This window comes from Echinops telfairi, unplaced genomic scaffold (genome assembly GCF_000313985.2).
Source record: "Echinops telfairi isolate 266 unplaced genomic scaffold, ASM31398v2 ScPeMD7_7469;HRSCAF=8507_1, whole genome shotgun sequence".
Classification (NCBI taxonomy): Eukaryota; Metazoa; Chordata; class Mammalia; order Afrosoricida; family Tenrecidae; genus Echinops; species Echinops telfairi.
The window spans coordinates 7,245,338-7,253,312 of record NW_022111373.1 but is presented as its reverse complement, the minus strand read 5'-3'; positions in this window follow the sequence as shown (position 1 = coordinate 7,253,312).

The window sequence follows — 7,975 nt, the reverse complement described above, 5'->3', positions numbered from 1 at the left end:
AACAACAACATACATTTACAAATACCTCTTACTCATTGTGGAACCCCTGGACAGTACACATGAGTATGGACGACAACAACAACAACAATAACAACAACATACATTTACAAATACCTCTTACTCATTGTGGAACACCTGGACAGTACACATGAGTATGGAGGACAAGAAATCAGTCCCCGCCCCAGTAGGTGACGTGTCGGGCTATGAACCACAGAGCAGAAGCCGCCAGCTGCTCCTCAGGAGAAAGAGGGGGGCTTTTTGGCTTCTGTAAAGACTGACGGCCTCAGTCCTCAGTCCTCCCTCTGCTCTGGCCGCCAGGGTCTGTGTGAACCAGAATGGTCTGGCTGGCGGTGTGTTTCTGTAGGCCATGCCCAGAGGCAGCTGCAGTTCAAGAAAGCAGGCTCCGCTGGGAGGAGGTTTGGGGGCTCTCTGCACAGGTGAGGCAGAGTGGTCAGTGGAGTGAGCGTCTCATCAGACTGGCCCTGGTCTGCTGCATGCGGCTCTGGGCCCTGGCCCAAAGATCCTGGGCCCTGGCCCAAAGATTCCGCAGTTTCATTGTATCTGGTCATAACCCGGGGTCACGTCCTTCTCATCTTACTGTTCACCCAGTAAGGCACATAGGTGACTTCAACAGCGGGAGGGAGAACCACAGCAGAATTGGCCACTAAAGTGCACGGGGGCTTCCAAAAATTCATGGAATTAGTCCATTATGTTTTGATTCCAGTTTTCCCCCTTAAACTGTTTGAAGCCATGTCCTGTGCTCTGCCCCAGGGCCTTTGCACCCACTGCTCCCTCTATCTGGAATGCCCTTTACTCAGATCCCCACCTGGCTTCCCTTTCCACTTCAGCCTGACCTCTGTTGATCACCTGATCAGAAAAGCTGTTCCATCTAAGCTGGGCAGGGTTCAGTCTTAACCTGGGACTTCTGCCTTCGGAGAGAGGATACTCAGCACACCCCACCGAGCAGCCTCCCCTGGGGGCTCCGGCTGGGGACAGGTTCCAGCACAAGCTGAGCTGACACTGCCGGACTGGAAGAGCACTGGATGACAGGGAGGCAAGAACGACAGCAGCTGGCCTGCAGTTGCTTCGTTCCCTGGCCCTCTCTGCTCCTGACCTCCCTGAGGGCCACAGCAACCCCTTCACCCACTGACAGGGTGACTACAATCCAAAAAGTGTGAGAGGATGTCGCAAAATCCAAGTTGTCAATCAGGCCTTGGTACCCAGTTAATGAGATGGATTCATGTCCTTCGAGAGTGTGGGTGTATCCCGGTGTCTCTGTCCCCACCTGTTGCCCCCGTACCTCGCACATGACCAAGGAACCAAACTCACTGCCGTCAAGTTCACGCAGACTCTTAGGGACCCTGCAGGACAGGGCAGAACTACCCCTGTGAGTTTCTGAGACGGTCACTCTTTATAGGAGTAGAAAGCCTCGTCTTTCTCCCGAGAAGCAGCTGGTGATTTCGAGCTGCCGACCCTGCTGTGAACAGCCCCATGTGTGAGCACTAGGCCACCAGGGATCCAGTGTGCCTGGCACGTGGTGGCTGACAAACAGAGGTGGGAAGACCCCCTGGACATCCCTCCCCCTCCCCCTGCCCTATGGACATCCCTCCCCCCTCCCCCTCCCCTATGGACATCCCTGGAACTCCTCAGGGAGGGAGGCTGATGATGACGAGCAGCCCGGGAACCCCTCAGAAGGATCCGGCTGCCCTCTGGCCTGCTTGGCCAGCCCCTGGCCTTGGCCTTGCCACCAGCGCGCGCGTGCTCGTGAGGGCTCCCCGGCTCCCAGACCAGGCCTGCTTTGGCAGATAAAATATTGATCAGCCTGCTGAGGAGCCCAGAGTGTGATCCCATTTTCATGTCAGAACTTGGTAATGAACTACATTTATCAAGCCCGTTCTCCATGAGAAAGGTCAGCTGCAGATCTGGCTAAGTTGTTATGACACCTCATTAATCTAGTTCCCTCAATAATTGTTCCTCTTTGAGGATTCTACTGCTCTCCCCTTCCAGCCACACTCGCTCCGCACAGGGAGATGATCACAGTGGGAGCCCAGGCACGTCGCATTTCACTTTTGAGCAAGAGGCGATAGGGAGCAGGTAGCAGCCTTGGGAATTAAGTGTCCATCAGAACAACACTTTCTAGCATAGAACAAAGAGAAGCCAGGGAAACAGTATGAATATTCCAGCCACTTCTCAACAGACTGCTCCACTACACATCCAGGGACCTCCTTCACCAAAACCCTCCAGTCCCAGGTGTGAGTGGGGCTGGGGGCCTCGGAGAGGCAAGGAAATGGATGTGTTGCATCATGTGGGCCGGTGGGAGCCCCCACTCCGCCAATGGGGAGCTCTAGTTGAGAATGAGCCAGGCCCTGTGGTCAAGGGCCCTTGGTGAAGGCCCGGGGTTGGGACCTCGCTGAGTAGGCTGGTGTGAGAGTGGGCTGGAGAGCCCTGCCACCAGGGACGGGGCAGGGGCAGGGGCAGGGGCAGGGTGCATCTCTCCCTGCCTCTCCCTGCTTCTGCCTCCTCCCTGTGGCCATTCTGTCATTAAGTTCTTCAGTGTCTCGCTCCAACATGGCAATCCCCCACTGAAGAGCCCCCTGTCTCCCTGCCCCTCGATTGTTCCATCCTGTAGCACTTGCGCAGGCACTACTGGGAGGGTGGCCCAGCACTGGGTAGTGCTGCCTTCTTCATGCCCAGGATCACTAGGAGTTGGACTGACTTGGCGGCCCCTAACACACCCACAGCTTCAGGAAAGGCTCTGTCCCCACTGAGGCCCTGGTCCGTGACTGAGACCCGAACTGCCCCCATGGGTCACCTATGTTCTCTGGGAGAGCTTTCTACACAGGCGGGACGCTGGGCCGCGGAGGCCCAGGAGTCCCAGGGCCACTAGGAAGACACCAACTCTGATGGGCTCCAAGGTGCTGGAAGTTCTCTGTGGGGCAGCACTGCTCTTCAGGAATGCGGGTCAGTGAGACTGTGTCCAAGCTGAAAGGTAGCGGTTCGAGTCCACTCAGCGGCACCTTGGAAGAAGGCCTAGCAGTCGATCCAGAAAAAAAACCAGTCACTGAAAATCCTCACGGCGCCCACTTGTACTCGGACGCAGCAGGTGGAGTCGCCCGGTTGGCAAGTGTGCCATTTCAGGACTCACTGCTTTTGAGTCAACTCTGACCCACAGAGGACCTACTGGTCAGAGCAGAACTGGCCCTTCTGAGTTTCTGAGATGTCACATCTTTACAGAAAGCCTCCTCTGTGGGTTTGAACTGCTGACCTTGGGGTTAGCAGCACCGTGCGTGTCTCTCTATGCCCTTCAGGAATCCCAACTTGCACTGACCGAGATGCAGGATTCAGAGCAGCTGGCATCCGGAGGAGCTCAGCAGCATTAGTCGTGGGTGGTGGCAGACCAAGTGGCAGGGGAACAGGAAGGAATGGAGGGTTAGGGTGGGGGCTGTTGGGCTCTGGAGAGTCATGCCCTGAGGTGCCAACAGGTAGAGTCTAGCCATCGCCCCTCCCACACCTAGAGTCACACTCCCTGGCCCCGGGACCTTCCTCACCCTGGCAGGGTGGGCCAGTTCCATCTAGACCAGAGCTCAAAGCCTGAGACCCACATCTGGTTAGCTCCAAAGCAGCCCTTAGAGCGAGGGGGTGCCCACGCCCGTCCTCTGGCCAGCTGCCATTCTGCTCGCAGTCCTTCCAGCATGAGCAATGCCCCTTCCCATTCCCACGTCATCTCTAGGCACCTGACAAGTGATGTCACCTGCTGCCCAAAGCCGAGAGCTCCGCCACCCAAGCAAAAACTGGGCTTCATCGTCTGGCACCAACATCACTGCTAAAGACAGCTGTGTTCCCCGGGCCTCCGCAGCGAGGCGCCTTTCGGGGATCTATTTGGAAACTGCGGAGCTGTGTAAAGAACAAGCGGCCTTGTACTCCCAGATCTGATTTATGAGCCGCCCTGCCTTTACTGGAGTTTAGCTTAAGAGACACAGATGTTTCACTTGATGTAAATTCACGAACATTAAGCATCTTCCCGCCACCATTTCTGGGGAAATTCAATGCACAATTCATGGTCATCTTTCGGAGACATGGATGAAGCAACCATGGTGCTGTCTCAGGGCAGGTGGTGGGTGGGGCCACACTACTTTGAACATCTAGGTCACTGCTAGGCACAGGAGAGATGGCCTTCTCTCTCTTAGAAGATGACACACAAACAGGTGTACTCAAAGTCAGGCCATGAGGTGACCCACTCACGGTCCCTCTGGGGCCTGTGACTTCTCGGAACCAGCCTCTCGCTATGCCCTCTGGAGATGCCTAGCACGGTTTCTACCAGCTGATTCCCCACCGTTCGCCTCCCACTCCCGCAGGGAAGCTGCTCCACAGGGGCCCCTCTCCTGAAATTTTCACCCAGCTTTCAAGTCTGACTTTTCTGCCAAGGCCTAGGCTTCATGGGGGGCCGCTCTGTTCACCTCCAACCAGAGTCCTAAGGAGCTCTCGGTCTTTTAAGCCCGTGTGTCTTGTCTCATCCACAGGCTGAGCTCCCTGTGACAAAGATGGTATTCTCAACATGTTTGCATCTGTTGGCAGAGACCCATGGTGGATGCTTCTGCTTGAGGTGGAGGGGCTGGAGCCCTATAGCCTGGCTGTGGGCCTGGAGGAGAGCCCACCTCCCACCCCTGGGTGCTCCCTCCCTCACCAATCCCCTTACCACTGGCAATAGCCCCACTGCCCGTGTTAGATGGATGGGAAATCCCAGGCCCAGGTTATCAGGGCCAGGGCTGGGCCACAGGTCGGCTTAGTGGCAGGTTCAGGATTAGGACCTGCATCTCCTGCCTCTGGGTTCTTTCCACCAAATGACATGGTTCCTCAAGAAAGTGACAAGCAGGACCTCCTTAGTCCCCCCACAAGATTCCCAACACAGGCCTACTCAAGGAAGAACAAATGCAGGGCACTGCTACTATGTTTAGGGGGGAAGCAGCTATCCAGAAAACCCTTCTAGCATGTTCTCAAACTTTGGTCTGCATCAGAGTCACATGGGACATGGGCTAAACATGCCAGTACTGGCTCTGGAGAGGCCGTGGAGCAAGTCCAGGGTGCGTCTGATGCCGACCATTCACCGAGCACACTTTGGGAACCCTTGTTCTCTGGCAAGACTTACTTGGCTTGGGAGCTAGCGGGCCTGTTGGGAGGGGTCTGGAAGGGACGCCGGCTGGGGTTCAAGTCAGGAGGAAAACCCAGGCAACTCTTAAGAGGGCGTCTGCACCTCAGCCAAGGCCCAGTGAGAACCAATGAGCTCCCTCACTCCCCACCCCCATCCCCATCCCCAGCAGGCACTGAGAGCTGAGGCCGAACTCAGCCGAAGAGGAGGTTGGGCTGTGATTCACTGAGTTTAGAAGGCCCTGCTACATGGAACTGATGCGCTTCTCTGGAGGCTGGACTTAACAGATGAGAGCATTCTCACAGGTTACCTGCTGGCTCCCGTCATACCAAGCTCTTAGCATGTGGGCACTCTGGTAGCCAGGGGCCGACTGAGGGGAACAGAAGCAGAATGCCTTGGATGCATCCCTTGACTTCCCAGGGGACCTAGACCCAGGCCAGCAAACTCTCCTCAGTCAGGTGCCAGCAGATCTTTCCCTGGAGTGTCGCCATGGGCGTCCCAGCAGGTTTAGAAGGTTCTGGGTTGAAGGTCCAAGGTCAATTTGGAACCACAAACAATCTGTGCATGGAAGGCTCTCTACGCCCTATACCTGGGGTCCAGCAAACACACCGCCTCTCACCTGGACTAGAAGTAGGCAGGACTCACTCCAATGTTGGTGGAAACGACCACCGCTGCCTGAATGTGCGGCAGAACCTCATCTCTAGTTTTGCCCCAGCATCAGGTAATTTAAAAGAACCAAACCACCCAGGCCTTTGTTAGCTAAATGGCACATTTGCTCATGAACGGCTGGTTCCGTTGATGTTGCTATACAATCTGCCGACTGACATTTACAATCCTCTCTGTTATTCCTATTAGAGAAAGCAAAATTGGTTCGATCGCTGGGAGAGGGCTCCACATCCACTTTTTTATGGTTGACTGGCACATCCATCAGGGGACCCAGAGTGAAAGATTAATGTTTGAAAACTTGAATAAATGTTAAGAGTCCCCTGGCAGGAAGGATTTCTTTACAGTTAGACTATTAGAGAAGGTACCCTGGCGGCATAGAGGGTTAGACATTGGGCTGTTAACCACAAGGTCAGCAGTTTGGAACCACCAGCTGCTCTGTGGGAGGAAGATGAGGCTTTCTACTTCCATAAGGATAGACAGTCGCAGAAACCCACAGGGGCAGTTCTACCCTGTCCTAGAAGGTCGCTGCGAGTCAGAATGGACTGCTTGTTTCTTATGAGTCCTAAGGCGGAGCCCATGATTTCTCTTACTGCCTCACCCCAGCTCCTCCACTCCCCTATCCAGAAAGTCTCCAGGACCATCCCGCTCCCAAAGAGGAGAAGTAGTGGTGCGGGACCAGGGTGTGGCTGCCCGTTGGGGAAGTTGGCATAAATGAGGGTGAGGGTACCACTCCACCTCCTATTCTAGTCCATTGATTCAATCCTAGAGATTTCCCTGGGAGACATCGCCCCAATGGTCTACAGGAGTGGTAGTTACATTTTCTGTCCATTTGAATTTGTATGCAAGTGTCAATCATACAGATTGCCAATCAGGTCACAGCCTGATGATGTCTCCTGGAAGGGTGGCCCTTTTTTTTTTTTTTAACAAGAGAAACACTGAGGACCCCTCCTCTCTCTCTCTCTCATCATTTACCCTCATCCTTGCTGGGACCCTGTGTGTGCCCCCAGGGATTGGCGGCCCCACATGGGCCTCTGGCCCTGGGAACCAAGCTGGGAACTGTCTGTGGCTTGCCATGTTTCCAACAACCTTGAACCCACAGGACTGACTGACAGGGCTGTGATGTTCCTGCCTGCTGCATCACAGCCCTGCAGCTCTGTGAGTCTGAAGAGGGTTGCAGCTAGCATTGCACCTGTGGACTTGAGTTGGTCTGGGCTGGGATGCCTTCGGGATATGTAAGTACTTCTTGATAGAAAGCCCTTTCTTATAAATAGATGAGTGTCCCTGGTTAGGTTTTTCTCCACAACTCAGCCTAACACAACAGGTGTAACCCAAGAGGCACCCTGCTATGGATACGGTTGCCCAGGAGAGTGACTACTTTATGCAGCTGAGGTTTGGAGTGGTCCCCGACCCCGCTGAGCAGTGAGTACCGTGCCACAACCCAGCAGGGTCTGAGGGTGGGGGTGCCTCTGTGAGTGCCCCAGAGCCTCTGGCTGCCTGCCAGCCAAGGAAAAGGCAGGCAAAGCGAGCATGCTGTTCACACGTGGGTGTAGGACGCAGCTGAGAAGCCTCTGTCAATGGTATTTTGAGATTGTATGGGGGCTGTTTTAGTTGCTACAATGGTTGAGGGGCTCTGGCGACACTTCAGGAACTCAAATTGTAAAGTGGTTAAGTGCTTGGTTAGAGGTTGATGGTCCAAAGCCACCCACTGCATGTTGGGAGAACGATGAGGCAGTCTGCTTCTGTAAAGATGTGCAGCCTCGGGACCCCTCCAGGGTCCTAGGCCTCAGACCTGACTGGATGGCAATGGCCTTGGGTTGGGCACTACTTAATTGCTTGGCTGCTAACCAACCCCAAAGCAAACTCTAGTATGCCATGCTGACTTACAGAGGCCCTACAGGACAGGGCAGACCTGCCTCTTGACTGTAACTCTCTATGGGAGTAGAACGCCCCACCTTTGAAGGCTGGTGGTTTTGAACTGCTGACCTTGCAGTTAGCAGCCCAACACATAACCACTAGGTCACCAGGGCTCCTGCTAACCCAAAGCCAGCCGGCTGCTTGGAAGAGGGAATGGTGTGGCAGCCTGCGTATGCAGAAAACCCTGTGGAGCCGGGTCCCTATGTGCCAGAATCAACTAGAAGGCCAGCAGTGCACATAACCCCTCTG